The sequence below is a fragment of the Ctenopharyngodon idella genome, chromosome 3, assembly GCF_019924925.1.
Source record: "Ctenopharyngodon idella isolate HZGC_01 chromosome 3, HZGC01, whole genome shotgun sequence".
Lineage (NCBI taxonomy): Eukaryota > Metazoa > Chordata > Actinopteri > Cypriniformes > Xenocyprididae > Ctenopharyngodon > Ctenopharyngodon idella.
Genome location: NC_067222.1, coordinates 7,597,787 through 7,615,783, shown reverse-complemented (window position 1 = coordinate 7,615,783; position 17,997 = coordinate 7,597,787). Strand labels below are relative to the sequence as shown.

The following is a 17,997-nucleotide window of genomic DNA, read 5'->3' as shown; positions in this document are numbered from 1 at the left end:
GTGGTAGGCTATCTGAGGCCTCCTCATAAGCCCGGTCGCATAGATTTTTACTCCCTTGTTTTAAGGGTAGGAAGCGATTGCTCAGTACACAGCTCATGATGGCAATGCAAACGAGTATTCCAAGCCTGCAGTACCTCTAGTAGCTGTTTCTGCTGGAGTTGATTTGCTACCAAATAGCTGGCCATCCTTGGGTCTCCTTGGGAGAAATCTTCGGTTGAGTAGGTTCCTGCGTGTTCCTAGTTCCCTAGAGTTGAGTAGATGGTTATTAGGTAGCAGGCTCCAGTGGAGCCTCCCTGATACTAGCCTGGAATTCTAGATCTGCTAGCAAGTAGCTGTCCTCGAGCAGGCCACCATGAATGTGATCCTCTGGGTTGAGTAGGTCTTAGCATGTCAAGCTAAGTTTGTATCCTAACTCCCTAGAGTTTATATCAGAGTGTAGGCTCTTCAGGAGCCTCCCTGGTACTTGCCCTTGAGCTGGTAAATACTCATCTTCGGGTCGAGTCTAGTTTGTACTCCCCTCGCATTGAGGGTCGTTCCTTAGAGTACAGCATTCCCGAGTTCTGGTCGGAAGGGACTGTTGAAGGTCTTTTGTGAGACCTCCCTGGTAGATCAGTATTTTAGGCTTTAGGTACTCCCCTCTCTTGTGGTGGTCGTCATATAGAGGACCTCGCTCCCTAAGTTGGTCTTAAAGGTTTAAAAGGTTCTTTTAGTGAGAACTCCCTTGGTAGATCAGCTTCCTGTTGGGACTGGAGGTATGCCTCTCATTAGGGACCCTATGTAGAGTACTCAGCCTCCAGAGTGCCTTGTTTTAGAAGCGCTCTGTAGATCCTAGGCAGAGCGGAGTAACTCCCGCCGATTGCAAGGGTTTTAAGTGCTTTGCTGTGTCCCTGCTCTCCAGGATGCATGTCTCTACGATCCAGTCTGAGTTGGTTACTGCCAGTTTGCAATCCCTCTTTCTGGACGCCTCCTCTTGAGGCAAGTGCTTTAGAGACACTGTTTAGGTAACAGACAGGTTGCTGCCCAGACTAGGTCACTAAGATAGGACCAGGTCGGCCTTCCTGGTGGCGTTAGAGGTGGACTATTCTCCCCTGAGAAGTGACTGGCTGGGGCTCCTTTCGGCTCCCTTGCCACATTCCCTTAAAGGGGCCCCTTCTGTTTGAAGTTGTTGGTTCCAAGCCCTTAATCGGCCTTGGTAGGCCTCTGGATGTTTCTGGGGGCCTCTTTGAGGCTTATAGCTTGGGCGTTGGCCGTAGGGAATGCTGTCACTGACAGCCTATTAGACCCATAGGAGGAGTGATTTTGACATTTCTGTTAAAATTGTCCATCTGGTTTTTGTCAGCCATTCTTTGGCATGCACTCCCCTCAGCATGGCGGCGTGGGTATTCCATTTCCCATCAGTATTCTAGGATGCAATGCAAGTTCCCTTTCGAAAGGGAATGTCTCAGGTTACGCATGTAACCATGGTTCCCTGAGAACAGGGAATGATCAGCTCCTGCTCCCTGCTGAACAGTCCCTTCAGACGATAAATGGTCGACTTTTTCTCTAGGCGCCCCTTATGTGCGTTCCGGTCGTCATAGGCTGTCGCCGGCCAAAACGATTGCCGTGATTTGATGGCATTTCAGACACCGGTTCCCACGGAGGCGTTCCCCATTCTATTACGCAATGTCTCGTTCCCTGTTCTCAGGGAACCATGGCTACATGCAAAACCTGAGACGTTTTATAGTCTTCTTTTATATTCAGTTTATTTAATCTAATGCTGTGGCTGGAAGTCAGTTGTAGTTTCGTTTTGGTTCTTGGAATGTTACAAATCAACGTTCTTATAATGTTAAGTTGTTAATAAAATTAAGTTGAAGGAATGTTTCAGGAATATCATACTAAACTTAAAATAAATGTTCCACTAAGAAAACTGGACAGTTTAACGTTTCCATAACCAAAACAAAATGTTTGGAAAATTAGCTGGGAAGGTTGATAAAACACAAACGGGTTGAACAGAGACATTAATCTAGCGATCCGCAAGCTTCCAACATCAGTCATAGTGTGATGGAGAGATTTAAGAAAAATACACCAAATGCTATCAAATGTAATGTGATTTTATTATTTAATTGTTTGACCAAAATAAAATTATCAAAGTAAATGAAATGTATTTCTTCAACAGGCAGAAAACAAGCACTGTGAAACATCAGAAGTCGGTACAGATCAACAACTACATCAGGAAATGTTGACAAAAAAAAAAAATCTATTTCACAGACTTCATCTTGAAGGCAGAAATCACAAACTGAGAGCTGCAGATGTTCTTCGGGTAACATCTGCACATTCATTAAAGTCCCATGAGTCTTGTGCTGAAGAGGAGCTGATTCAGACTTTCATACAAAAACTACTGATGATGAACTACAGAGCAAGATACATTAAAACTAATGAGACCAGTGAGGAAGATCACAATGAACAAGGCAGTTATGATACATTTAAACAAGAGGCTGATTCTGATTCCTTTTTTTTCAATTTAAGGTCAGTGTCTAATGAAGGAACAAGCCAATCTGAGCGAATTCACCCGATGGATGTTCAGATGGCCGTGTTTCATTGTGCCGATGGTTTCCTGAAGCAGCTGTTGGTCACTAAACTTTCCCAGTGTCAGTACGCTCTGCCTCTGCTTGTTCCTGATCCATTCACACAACAGATTGAGTTTCCTCTCTGGACATTTAGACAAATCAACAAGAGCTGGAAGATCAGAAACACCAACAATGAAATCATCAGTCGAAACCAGCCGATCTACAAGGCAGAAACTCCAATGGTGTCTTTCTTCAGTTTTGGCTCTGTGTCTTCATCCAAGTCTGAGCTGATGAACAGTCTGATCAATGAGAAACACAACACGTTCTTCCACAGGAACTGCCCAGGCAGCAGCAGAACCAGAGTCCTGATGGATGGAGTGGTGGAGATCGCCTGGTTCTGCCCCTCTGGATCATATGATGATAAATTCAATGACTGTGTTGCGTTCTGTAATCTACACGGTGATGCAGGAGACCATGAGAAACAGCTGGAGATCCTCACTGAAATGGCCTCAGTCAATGTTGTTCTTCTACCACGACTCCAGAAGAATGACAAAAACATGATAAAACTCCAACAACTCTACAAGGACTCAAAGCCACTCATTTGTCTTTTTACTGAAGATACATCTGCTGTAACTGTGATGAAGAAAAAATATAGGATTGGTCTGAAAGACAGAAATCAGTCAGAAGTATCTGAAGATCTCAGAAGAGCTATAAAAGATTGTCTCTCAGAATCATCTTTCACTTTCAGACTTGAAGATGTGTCCAAACACTCAGATATCAGAGTAGATGAGGAAGATGATGATAACTGCAGGAGAGGAAGAGAAGCAGCGGAGCAGATGATAAGTTTACTGGAGAAGAAAGATCTGACAGAAATCAAAGAATCAGTTCTGCCCTGTCAAGGGAAACTGTGGCATCAGTGGAGTCAGAAGAACAAGGAACTACATCGACCTCAAGGAAATGAAATAGAAATGGACATCAGTAGAAAACAAACAGAGATGAAGAAAATCCGTGAACAACAGCATGAATCTGACATCAGTGAGTTTTTGAAGTTCTTCATTAAAGAAATGAACTCGGATACTGGACATCAGATGTATTTCATTAAATGGCTCAGAATATGCCTGGATGCATATATCTCAGCTGACTTTTCTGTTCTTCATCACAAATATGATGAAACATGGTCAAAGGTCTTAAAACTGAAAGAGAAACATGAAACAGAAAAACTGACAGCTAAACAAGCAGAGCTTGAGAGAATATCTGAGAAATTTCAAGCTGCAGCCTTTGGTTTGGAGCACATCATGAGGGAGATCGGTCAGATCTATGAATCATGTTCATCTGTGAAGAAGAACAAGAAAGACCTGCAGTTTGACTTCTCTTCTCTCCCGAGTCTTGCAGCAAAGATGATGATCTCTGGATTTCCACTGGAGCTGATGGATGGAGATGCTGCTCACATTCCTGTGGTCTGGATCTCTGCTGTTCTAGATGAACTCATCCAGAAACTGGGAGATCAGAGAGTCTTTGTGCTGTCAGTTTTAGGGCTTCAGAGCTCTGGGAAATCCACCATGCTGAATGCCATGTTTGGACTCCAGTTTGCCGTCAGTGCTGGCAGGTGCACCAGAGGAGCTTTCATGCAGCTGGTCACAGTGTCAGACGAGATGAGAACACAGATTAACTTTGACTATATTCTGGTTGTTGATACTGAGGGTCTTCGTGCTCTAGAACTGTCTGGAAGATCAACCAGACATCATGACATTGAATTGGCCACATTTGTTGTTGGTCTTGCAAATCTGACATTGATCAACATCTTTGGAGAAAACCTCTCTGAGATGCAGGACATTCTTCAGATTGTTGTTCAGGCCTTCATGAGGATGAAGAAGGTCAGACTGAATCCCAGCTGTGTGTTTGTGCATCAGAACGTCTCAGATGTCACAGCTGGAGAGAAAAACATGGAGGGAAGGAGACGACTGCAGCATACACTGGATAAGATGACAAAACTCACTGCTAAAGAGGAATTCTATGATGCAGAATGTTTCAGTGATGTTATTAAATTTGATGTACGAAATGATGTAAAATATTTTGCTCAGCTCTGGGAGGGAAACCCACCCATGGCACCACCAAACCCAAAGTACTGTGAGAACATTCAAGAACTAAAGAACACATTTTTTTTGTTTCATGCCTCAAAATCACATGGAATGATGCTGACACACCTAAAAGATCGTATTAAAGATTTCTGGGAGGCTTTACTGAAGGAACATTTCATCTTCAGCTTTCAAAATTCCTTTGAGATTTCAGCTTACAGGAAACTGGAGACTGAATACAGCAAGTGGTCCTGGAGTCTTCGCAGTGCCATGATAGAAACTGAGTACAAACTACACAACAAAATAGAAAATGAAGCAATTCACGAGGTTGAGGAAACTGATCTTCAAAGAGAACTGAAGAAGACAAGTGAAGAAGTGGAGAAATCAATGTCAGAATTCTTTGAGAAAGACAAAGATAAAGATATACTGATTCAGTGGAAAACATCATTTGAAATCAAAATCAAAGATGTCCAAGAAAACATTGTAAGAGAAACAAAAAGGAAATTAAATGAGGTTCTTCAGCAGCGAGACCTGAAGAAAAAGTCTGATGATCATGAAAACACTCTCTATGAAAAGAGTAAAGAACTTGCCTTAAAACTCAAAGACAAAACAAATGATAAAGAAACACAGAAGATCATGATTGATGCTCAGAGGAAACATCATGAAAACACTCTCTATGTAATGAGCAAAGAATTTGCTTTAAAACGCAAAGACAAAACAAATGATGAAGAAACAATAAATAAAGAGTTTGATTTGTTTTGGAAACAGATTGTGGATATAATCATCACAGACACTCCTCCACTCAAAAACTTTGACATAATGAGAGATGTGAGAAAGATCCTCAGTGACATCTATGAGGGGCGTCTCCCTGTTGACCACATTAAAGAGGACAGAGAGTACATCAAGATTTTCACTGTGTCAAGTTATTGTGAATATGTTATTTTCAAAAAGTCTGCAAAAAATGGGGTTAAAGGGGCTCTAAAGGGTGCTTACAGAAGATTTAAAAAAACATTTGGATACGTTCGAACTCTGTCTACAGAGAAGGAAGCTGAAATCAAGTCATTAGTCACAGATGTTGAACAGCAGACAAACAAAATGATTCAGTCATATAACATTTCAAATAATGGCTACAAAATCAGTTACATTCAGCAACTCATAGATTACATCAAGAAAAGAGTAACAGAACATGAGGAAGGAGCAGTAAAATATGAGTTCAAGAAACAATTCCTCGTGGATTTGGTTCTTGCCATCTGTAACAGAGCAAACAAGATGATCACTGACCAGCACAGACTGTTCAGTGAAGCAATATATGTTAAGAAGAAGAGAGAAGAATACTACAGTATTTTCCAGAAATACTGCAACGGAGCAACATCAGCTGCCATTTTTGGTGAGATCATCTGTCAGAAACTTAAAGAGCCCATTGAGCAGAGTGTCTACAAGAAAACTGCCAGAGATCTGACAGATGAAATGAGATCAAACTGTGAATCACTGAATGGAAACAGATCAAATCTGGAGAAACACATCCTGAAGACACTGGCAGAAGAGGAGGATTTTAGTAAATACATGAACTACATTCATAATCCCAGAGATCACTTCAAGAGTTTCATCAGAGATGAAGTCAGTCGATACATCACTGATAAGTTCAGTGTCAGTGTTTTACCCAAGATGAAGGAGAACATTAAACTCCTGCAGCAGAAGATCATGAAAGCAGCACATGAATCTACTAAACATGTTCAAGTGAACAGTGGAGATGTTGGTTTGTGGTTGAAGAGTTTCACACAGCAGCTCTCAGATGTGCTGATCTTCTCTGAAAAAGACCTCAGTGGAGTGAAACATGATGATTTTGATGATTTCAACCTCTTAGAAGATGTGATAAGACAAGAACTTCCTAGTATAATGTCAGACATCAGCAGTAGATTGAACACAAATACTTTTTCAGTAAATTTGGACTACAAGTTCAGACCAGATACGCTTCTGATTGATCACTTCTGTCAGTGCTGTTGGGTTCAGTGTCCGTTCTGTGGAGCCATCTGCACCAACACCATAGAAAACCATCATGGAGATCACAGTGTTCCTTTCCACCGTAATATTGGACTAAATGGAATATATTACAGAAATACATCTAACTTCTCTACCCATATCTGCACATCAGCAGTAGCAAGCAGCACTCTATATTTTTATCCCAGTGACTCAGATGACAACGTCTTATATAGAGATTACAGAAGTGCAGGAGGAGTTTATGCAGACTGGAGCATCACCTCTGACCTCTCTGAACTGCCCTACTGGAAGTGGTTTGTGTGCAGATTCCAAAAAGATCTTGAAAAGCAATACAATAAAACATTTGAGGGGTGTGTTGAGATAACAGATAAATGGAAAAAATACTCAAAACAGAATGCTATTGAGAGTTTGAATAAATACCTCTAAAGAAGATTAAAATGAGAAAAAAAAAGAGAATTTCTCAGATTCTCTAAATATCGCAGTCAGAAATGAGTTTCTCTGACATTCATCAGTGAGTCTCTGAAGTCAGCTAGAACTCAGAAGAGCAGAACTTCTTCAAAAACACTAGAAGAGTATTAAAGACAGGATTCAATTCCACATACAAGTATCTGTGAAATGATCTTAACTTCAAAACAGCATGACTTAATGTACATGTTTCATGCTTTATGATGAACCAAAAAATATCTATAAGACTATCGATGACATGCGATAAACGTGTGAATAATCATGGGGTTACACTGTTAAATCTCAGTGCTGGTGTCCAGATAGAAGAAAATTGTGAGATAATAATGTGTAAATAATTGTACAAAGTATTTTAAAATCAAATGTTTCATACCTGTCAGTCTGATCTATATAAAAATAACTCCAGTGCTAATGTACTGCATGCTACACAAATAATGTCACATCACCGAGGACACAATAAAAAAAAGACCTTGCTAAGTGTTCTTTTACACATATTTTACATGCGAAACTTTATTTTGACTTTAGGAATTGAAATAATAAAATTATCATGTTCATCATGTACTATTATTAGTAAAATATCTGTAACAGATTTTCATTTGCTGACATTATTTTAGTCATTTTTTAGTGCTGCAGGACTTCAGAATTCATCTGTCAGTCAAACTGTCTGTTCCCAAAATAAATGAGCAAACAAACATATGCTCAGCTGCCTCAGCCCTTCCAGTTCCCTGCAAAGGACCCACCTTGTCATTTCAGTCAATTTCAGTACCAACTTGGTACCGAAGTTAGTACTGAGTTGTTGATTTCTTTCCAAATCTTAAAATATTTGTTAAAGTCACTAAGAGTTCAACGAGTAAAGGATGCTTGAAGAAGGTGTAAGTTCAAAACCAACGGAGTAATAGTGATAATAAAGCAGTTTCATTTCATGACTTGTGGTGTCTGTCTCTTAATCAGTTCTAATCTTTTTCCTTAATATGGGTGAAATTCATATTGCCTCTTTAAATGTGAATGGAGCCAGAGATGTGAGGAAAAAAATGGAAATATATAAGTTAATTAGACAGTTTTATTTATTCAAGAAACCCATAGCGATCATAAAAATGCTGTTGAATGGTTCAAAGAATGGAATAGTTTGTCTTTTTTAAGCCTAACACTTCTCTTAGTGGAGGAGTTGGTTTTTTATTTACTAAAAAGTTTGTTCTTTGTTCAGGTAAAATGGAAGAAATAATAAAAGGAAGACCTTTAAAAGTGATTGCGAAAGTATTTGTGTTTGTTTTTCTGTGTATTTATGCTCCAACTCAACCGATACAAAGAATGTGCTTTTCAGATACATTGGGTACATACACAGATACATACCAAAATAGTAAGGCGGACAAGGACTGGTGAATCTACACAGCAGAACTGCTGCTTTTCAACTGCAGTTTTTGCAAAGATTTCTTATGGGTCCAGAAAATGTGAGTTGGAGAGCATTAATCATTCTGAAATCTGTTCAAAAGATGAACTTGGTCAAACCGTTGGTTTTGATGGACCCTAGTAAGATTGACATTTGTTTACCTGCTTTTTTATCAAAAGCTTTTCAAAGTGTGGAGTTGTTTTAATGTGAAAAAGCCAGAGACAAGACCACATACTCCTTATTTTGGTTATTGGAAGAGCCACTGATAAGCAGTTCAAGGTTGGATATAACAAGCACCAGCAGCACACTTACTTAACGCTTCATTCGAGCAGGAATCATAAATTTAAAAAAAGCTTGTTAACTTGATTTACAAATGTTGAGGAAAAAACTGCTTGTTTGAAAACTAAATCTGTTCGAACAATGACTCAAAGATTACAGAGGATGCAATCTACTCTTACATCAGTGGAATCTAATGCTCAAAGATTGTGAAGGACTTATTTATACAAGGACGCTTTTCCTAAGCTACTTTTATCCCCCAATTTAAATGATTATTCTGGATTTTTACTTGACTCAAAGAATATGTGCTTGAATTTTATGGATGTTAATGGAAAACAGTTGTATATGACATGTAAAGATTTTAACAAAAAAGGTTTACACTATAAAGTTGATACACCGTGGCGTAATGTTTTAAGATTGAATGAAAATGTCAGACCAGAGAGCATTATACAAGCCACCATTAACCAATAAACCAGCTGACATTCAGTGCAGGGTTTTACATGAAATAATTGCAGCCAATGTTTTATTTCAAATCCTGACTCAATCAAGAATGTCCTTTTTGTTCTGAAAGAGAGACTGTTTTATTCATTGTTTTAGGATAAAGCCTTTGTTTGAAATTTTGAAGAAGCTTTTCGATTGTTTAAATTAAGTGTTTTACACCACCATGCTGATAACATTTCCTTAGTCATTCAGCAATCCTGCAGCCTGAACCACTGTAGGGGAACCACCTTTACAACAGACACACACATTCATCATGAACTAGAAGCTACAGACACTTTATACTCAAAGTTCACTGACAAGCCCAAATTATTTCATAAAAGCTGTAAATCAAACCGAAAAGTTTTTTACACATTAATTACATAAATAAAAAAGAATGAGTTCTTTTTTGAGAAAGAATGATGTTCGTAAGTTTCCTCCTGAGTGGGAGGAGCTTAACTGGAATAGAAAGTGAAAGTTTGAATCTGACCTGCTCGTGAAAGACAATCGCATCTCTTTATTTCAAAGTTTGAAAGAAACATTTAAACAATGTCTTACATGAGCCTAATGAAAAAAAAACTCCTCACCAATAAGATAACTTGAAGGAAGTGCTTTGAGGAACAGAGGACGTGAGTATGCATGCTACGCATTTATAAACATGAAAGAGTTTCTAACAATAAAATATATGAAGGATGGCTGCCATACACGCACACTTCCAGTCTCACATTGGAACTTGTTTCTCTAAATATGCTAAATAATATTTTAATGTTTCTAGTCTGCAGGCCTGAGGTCAGTAAATCTGTAAAGAGGCCAAGAATTTATGAAAAATGCAAAACTAATATTAATTATAAAAATGATGATGTAGTATAAACATGGCAAGGCAATAGATCTCACAATAACAGCTATCAGGATGTACTCTGTAGTTTTGTTTTTAAACTCAGATTAATGTTTATTATAAAATGACCATTCATCATTTACTTTATTTCTGTACATAGGGAAAAACAAACCAATCTCTCTCCAGCGATATTTATATCAGAATATTATTAAATAATGTCAGCAATGCATTAAATGGCATCATTTCTCAGACAGTAAATCGAAGAAACTTGGTGCAAAGTTAACTTTATTCTTTTATATCAACAGATTTTAATATGCGGGAGTTCACATACAGTAACTAACCTCACTGATCTGTTTCTGCTCTGTGTTTTGTCTTTAGTATGGATTCAGTTGGAGTGAATGTGATTGAAACGGCAGCTCTTGGGAGACCTTTCCAGCTCGGCATGCTGTATGACTGCAGAAAGGACGAGTTAATACCAGGTACTGCAATTTATTAAAAAAACAAGTGCATAATCCAATAAAAATTCAATCTAAGAACTAATGACAACATATAAGAGACTTAACTAGATGTACAGTACATAGTTCTTGTATATATTGTCCATGTTTCATGTTTCAATGTTTGTTTTGTGCTTGAGCATATGGTTTTGTGCCACATGTTATAGCTTTTTGCTGTAGTCTTGGCTCAAGTCATTTACGCTAGTTCTGTTTCATTCCTCCTGGCGGTGCTTAAGTACTAGTAGATTATCACAAAGCCAGCTAAATAGGTCAAGATAATATACCAACAAAGTAACGTAGTGATGCAGGCTGACCTTCGAGGGTAATAGCTACACTAGCTCAGCATTCAGTCTCTTTTGCTTTCTCCCTTGACTGAGTTTTTGTGGTTACTGGACTTATTTTATGATCTGTCTCTAACACTTTGTGCTTCTTGATGCTGTCCGGTTACTAGTGTTTACCACATTTATATGTGGACAACTTTATCATTTATATGCAGATTTTGTGATACGCTGTGCTCCTCTGTGCTATCCGATGGCCAGTTGTCAAGGTGTGGATATATTCTTGTTACTGCTCTACTCATTATAACCTTTTGGTTCTAGCCAAGGTTTCTTTTTTACTGAAGTGATCATGGCTCTCGGTTCCATTGCTATTGGATTCCTATTGACATGTAAGCTGTGTCCTAACATGCTTTTCCCTGACAATGGCCATGATGTTTGTCTGTCCTGTTTGGGAATTCAACATTTGAGAAAAGCTGCCATGGACCCATGCTTGCACTGTAATCTTTAGCCCATTTCGGAGAGACGGCTCCGTCACGCTGTATTAAGACCCTAAATCCACAGTGAAACTTGAGGATGATGTCCTTTCTTCTGAGATGTCAGAGCTAAAATGTCTTCTTCAGTTGGTTCAACCTGTGGTGTCTGCCATGCCGGTAACTGTAACATGACAAAGAGGGCTCAAGAGAATTGAGTAAGAGCCTGTTAGTTCCCATTTTTTTGGTGGGGGTGGGGGGTTATAAATGAGTTTCATATGCTGATTGTTGATATTAAATAGCACTGTAGTCAATAACTTCATGTTTACAATATAATTTAATTTTTCAGAATATCTGATTGTCACAATAGTATCACATGGTCAATAGCATAATACTTACCTGAATTAAGTATTAACAAAACACTTAGATTTAATGTTATCAGTGAATCAGGCCGCGTCATGATGGTGTCATTATTAACAGCCAACATCATATGATCCTGTTATTCTGCCTCAGCTTCTTCTGCTGCAGTATATGTGTTTTTTTGAACAAAGCAGTCAGAGAAAAAACTAACAAAACAATCTATGGTCAAGAGCCCAACTACAGGATACACTGATCACCGTAATGGTGACATACATGCTTGTTCCTCTTTCCTTCAGTGTGTCTTCACTAATGTCAAGTCAAGTCACCTTTATTTATATAGCGCTTTTTACAATGCAGATTGTGTCAAAGCAGCTTTACAGTGATAAATGGTATATAATTTTGGCTGCACAGCAGCTATTAAAGAAAATGCTGTCAATGTAGGCAGATGCAAAGCACTGTTGAATATCAAATGTCAAATGTCAAGTGTCCCCAACTAAGCAAGCCAAAGGCGACAGCGGCAAGGAACCCAAACTCCAACAGGTGACATCAGGTGGCAAATAGGTGTTAAAATGGAGAAAAAAACCTTGGGAGAAACCAGGCTTAGTCGGGGGGCCAGTTCTCCTCTGGCAAACAGTGCTTTGTTACGATTCAGGTAGCTATCATAAGTCCGACAGGATCGCAACATTCAAAGTATTTATTCCAACAGAGCATTCCATTCTAATGCTCAATCATCACTTATTTTTCTCATTAACTCCACCACTGCTTCAGTGTTAACACTCTGTAGTGTGGGCGCATATGGGGCCTCATTTATAAAATGTTGCGTAGAAACTGTCCTACATTAAGATCATTTCTCAAATGTGTGTACGTGCGATTCCGAAAAGCGAATGTACACACACAAAAACGTGCGTACGCCTCTCTTTCACATGTGAAATCTATAAATCGCAAATGATCTTGACATTGTGCGCAGATGAATGGTTTCGGATCTCTGGCTTGTAAACGCCCCCTAATTAATATTATTAGCATATAAAAGAGCGAGCGGTAAGAAAAAGGATAGTGAGGCCGAAATCAGGGTCCTGTTGGCGGAAGTAGAGGTTTATGTTATACATGCTAGTTTAACTTTAACATTGCAAAAAATGCTTTTCTTACTTAGATTTTTTGCCTTGTTTCCAGTCCAAATATCTAAAAATTCTTAAACCAAGAAGTATTTTCTAGACAAGTAAAAAAATATTGTCTTGTTTTCAGAAAAAAATAAGTCAAAATTAAGGGAGTTTTTCCTTAAAACAAGCAAAATAATTTACCAATGGGCTAAGCAATCTTGTTTTCGGTTTGAAAATTCATCTGCTCAGACCCTGACGTGGCGATAAGCACTTTTCCACGCCAAAGATCATTTTAATAAATATGAACTTTGACGCAGATTGTAGTGTACGCACACTCTTAAGATCAAATTTGTGCGTACGCACGCTTTATAAATGAGGCCCCTGAACACTGTGCGGTGTTAATGAAACACAGGGGATTTTGCTGTGTATCATCCAACATTAAGCCATTTTTAAGCCAGAAAGTTAGTGACCCTTAATATTTAAAGGACGTTCGAAGAACATTGTTTAAAGAATGTTTTCTGCAAACATTATGAGAACATTCATCAAATACTAATGAGAATATGTGGTGATTTCATGAACATTGTTTTGAAAGTGTTTAATTCTAACACTTGGATAACCTTTACACAAGAGAAAAGTCAGGAACAATAACTATGGGACAGACTACAAAACTTTGCCACATTCGTAAGATGTTCTTTTAAAATAGCTCACAAAAACATATTAATTTGAAGTTGGTTGTCATTCTAATGTTTAAAGGATGTTCCAAGAATGTAGTTCTTAGAACGTTTCCCAACATTATGAGGACATTTAAAAAACCTTCTACAAACAATGTATAAATAACGTTTTTCCCTTGAAGGTTGGTATGCTGCCTGTTATTATTTTTTTAATTAAAAAATAATCTGTTTCATGTGTAGTGTTATTGGATAATTTAGTTCTTCTTTATCTATCTATCTATCTATCTATACTTCACAACTTTATAAAATTTATGTAAAATCATTCAACAAATTCTAAAATAACAGTGATTCTAAAAAGAAAGAAATTAGATTAATTTAGGAAGAAAACAAACACCGATGTGAATAATTTTGTCATTGATAATTACAGACTATAGAAAAATGAACTAACAAAACAGACGGCTGTTTTGGTAACTTGCTACAGTTACACTGATAGTTATGGCTAAAATATATGTGGAGTGTACTTAGCTATTACACAATATTCTCATACCTCCTTCTCAGTACATGCTTTATTCTTTTTAACGTCCCTCTTTGACCAGCAGTTTAATATAGTAGGCTGGGCAGCGGTTCTCTTCATTTTTGGTGCTACCCGTGCTCTCTCATTCAAACAGTAGAGCACCACTCGCGTTGTTTTGGTGAAAGTGCGACGCATTGGTTGGGCGTTACCAATCGGTTCAATGGAGGGGGAGTATTTATTTATTTTTTTTGTCTAATTTATTATGACAAACTCATATTTGATTAGGAACAAAATTATTGTTACAAAATAAATTAATTCTACATATTTCCATTTGATCTACTGTGATTTTCATGTTGAAATATTGGGGGGGTTATAACTGATGGATTTGAATATTGGGGGGGGTTACCTCCCCCCCCCCCACATCCCCCCCACAAACTACGCCCCTGAGCTTGAAGTACTTGGGCCAGTAGTGGATTGCTACACACTGTGAAGTTCCAGGAGTTCTGACATTTTTGGCAACATTTTGGATTCAGGCAAGACAGCCTCCACATTAAAGGTATATGTTGTGACCATTTCTGCGTATTATGTACCAATTAATGGTTCATCTCTTGGTTCACATACTCTTTTTTGTAGGTTTTTTAAAGGGTGTGAGACGGTTAAGGCCAGCTCGTAACCCCCATTTTCCTGGGTGGGATTTACCACTTGTACTTGTCTGTTTCCACCATTCAAGCCTTTGCAAGCAGCTGACCATAAAAGGGTATCTTTGAAAAAAGCTTATTTTGTTGGGCATCACTTCTGCTAAGCTTGTTAGTGAGTTACATGCATTGCCTGTTAGTGAGTTATGCACACATTGGTTGCCGGATGATTCTGGCGTTGTGCTTTGACCAAATCAATCTTTTCTTCTCGAAGTTCTGCTTCCTCAGTTTGCAAGTCAGTCAGTTAATTTGGCTGCTTTTCAGTCTGCATCACAATCAGATCAGTGGTGGTGTCCAGAAAAGGGCCACTATATCAATGCAAAGACTATCAAAGATTGTGGAGGCAATGACTATGGCATACAAGAAAGACCAAAAGCCTCTGCCAGGAGATATCTCTTGTCATTCCACTAGGACTGTGTCTAAATCTTGGGCTGCTTCTATGGTCTTAGCAGCTGATACTTGAGGTTCTCCTTGTACTTTTGCCTGTTCAAAGTTCAGCGTTGCTACAAATTATGCAGTCAGTTCAGCAGTTCTTCAGGAGCAACCTTGACTACAAGCCAGTGGTCAGTGGCATTGTTCATGACAATGTTGGTAGGAGTCATCCACTAGTGCTTAAGCACTGCCTCTGCTGGACAGGAGGAATGAAACAGAATGCTAGTTAACGTACGTACGTACATAACTGTGGTTCCAGATGACCAACAGAGTTATTTGTCGCTCAGAATGCGTGAGAAAGGTGTACTGAGACTGAATGTTGAGCTATTACCCTCTAGGCTCAGCCAATGTCGCTACATGACTTTGTTGGTCTATTATCTCGACCAATCTAGCTGGCTCTGTGATAAACCACTAGTGCTTAAGCACCACTTCTGGTGGTCAGGAGGAATGAAACAGAACCATAGTTACTTATGTAAGTGTCATTGGTTTATTCATGTGCTGTGCTGTGCCTCACTTTGTTGACTTGTGTCTTTGTTTTAGTCTTGTCATGCCTTGTCTGTGCTGTGTGTCTTGTGTGTTCTAGTGCTCTTCCCAGTCCTGCCCTGCCTGAGGTTCCTTTGCTTGCCGTTACTCCTGGGATTCTACACAGTAACTGAGCTCTCTGTACACCCATTGTGATTGGCCTGTCTCCTGCCCTCTTTCTCTGGTTGTCAGGGTGGTCTGTCCCTGTCACTGCCCAGTCCTGCCTATGCCACCCAGTCAGCACTTCAGACTGTCTTCTCCTTGTAGCTGATTCCCAGAGACATCTTTAGTCTGGCTTTCTCTCGTCCCTTTGACCTCTCCCTGCTTGTTGGAGTCAGGGTCAGGACTTGGCGGCCCACTGCTTTTGTCTTAAGTGTCTGTCAAGTCAAGTCAAGTCACCTTTACTTAAATAGCGCTTTTTACAATGCAGATTGTGTCAAAGCAGCTTTACAGTGATAACTGGTAAATAAGTTTGGCTGCACAGCAGCTCTTAAAGAAAATGGCATCATTGTCCAGCTTAAATAAATTCAGTATTGATTTATTCAATTGTAAAAATCAACAATTAGTTCATTTATCTATATATCAGCACTGGAGAAAACAATGATGTCAACATCCAGCTCAGTTCAGTTCACGTACAATGGTGTCACTGCAGGCAGATCAAAAACATTGTTGAATATCAAGTGTCCCCAACTAAGCATGCCAAAGGAGACAGTGGCAAGGAACCCAAACTCCATCAGGTGACATCACATGACAAAACAGTGATAAAAATGGAGAAAAAAAAAAAAAACCCTTGCACTGCAAAAAATGCTGTTCTTACTTAGAATTTTTGTCTTGTTTCCAGTCCAAATAAGTGGGGTAAGCAAAATAATCTTATATCAAACCAAAAATAAGCTATATAATCTTGTTTTCAGTTTGGATTAAGATTATTTTGCTTACCCCACTGGCAGATTATTTTGCTTGTTTTAAGGAAAAACTTAATTTTGACTTATTTTTTCTGAAAACAAGGAAATAATTTTTACTTGTCAAGAAAATGCTTCTTGATTTAATAACTTTAAGATATTTTGACTAGAAACAAGACAAAAACTCTAAGTAAGAACAGCATTTTTTTGCAGTGTGGGAGAAACCAGGCTCAGTCGGGGTCCAGTTCTCCTCTGCCCAACAGCGAACAGTGCATGATTATGATTTAGGCAGCGTTACAGGTCATAAGTCCGATTGGGATTGCAACAGTCAAAACATTTGGTCCAGTTCCATCTAGTTGAAGATCATGTTCATCAATAAAGTCTGTCAATAAAGTCATGTGTTGCATCTCTCTGCATTTGGGTCCTCTTTCTATACAGAGTCTACAATGATTTGATCCTCATGACACTTTCTTTGTTCTTTCTGATGCCATAGTTTTACTCAACTTAGGCTAGAAATGACCATGAAAATGTTTGTAGTTTTGAGAAAAGTCAAATACCCCATAAACAGAAGCAGACAAACATTTCCACCTTCATTGTCTAAAACTTCATTTACCACCTTCAGAATATCTCTCTACAATTTTTATACAAAATGTAATTTCTAATAAGTTCACTGTTGAGAGTTAAAACACATTTTTCCTATTACAGGGCTCAGACTTTGGAGTAAAGAGCAGCTGCGGCAGAATATTTCCACTCATTCCCAAATTAATACAAGATTCAATGTCACAGCTTCAGACTCTATTCAGGACAAATCTAAAATACTAAATATTGATGGTGGACTCAAACTGAGTCTTCTAGGTGATCTTGTCCATGTTAGTGGAGCAGCAAAATATCTCAAAGACACCAAGACGTCTTTCAAACAGCAGAGACTGACGTTACATTATCATTCAACCAGCAGATTTGAAGAACTGACCATGAATCATTTGCCTTCTGGAAATACTGCTGAGGATGATGATACAGCAACACACGTTGTGACAGCAGTGCTGTATGGAGCAGATGCCTGCTTTGTGTTTGATAGAGAGGTTACCTCAGATGAGGACAGAAAAACAGTGAAAGGAGAAGTAAAAGTGGCTCTTGAGAAACTGCAGGGTGTCGTTTCAGTAGATGCAAATGTTGATCTAAGTGTGAATCACAATCAGAAAACTGCAGTCCAAAAATTCATTTGTACATTTTATGGAGACTTCCAGCTACCATCTAACCCGACCTCTTTTGAAGATGCATTGAAGGTTTTTGCTGATCTTCCAAAACTGCTGAAAGAAAACCAAGAGCTGGCGGTTCCACTGAGAGTTTGGCTTTATCCTTTGGACAAACTTTATTCAAGACCTTCAAAACTTCATAAAGACATCAGCATGGATCTAACCATGGAGATTGAATCAGTGATCGAGAGTTTAAATACAACAGAGATGAAATGCAGTGACCTTCTGAAAGACTCTCCTGCTCTGACATTTGCTG

At 38.8% G+C, this 17,997-nt stretch overlaps 1 protein-coding gene and 1 long non-coding RNA gene across 2 annotated transcripts in view; both read left to right on the top strand.

Moving 5' to 3' along the window:
- The window catches only part of LOC127510177 (interferon-induced very large GTPase 1-like), a 66,047-nt gene that overhangs the window by 37,701 nt on the left and 10,349 nt on the right, over positions 1-17,997 (top strand). The window lies entirely within an intron of this gene.
- LOC127510067 (uncharacterized) lies at positions 9,676-16,902 on the top strand. Its single transcript, XR_007929444.1, has 3 exons — positions 9,676-9,850; positions 10,435-10,535; positions 15,651-16,902. It is a non-coding gene; the product is annotated as an uncharacterized LOC127510067 (long non-coding RNA).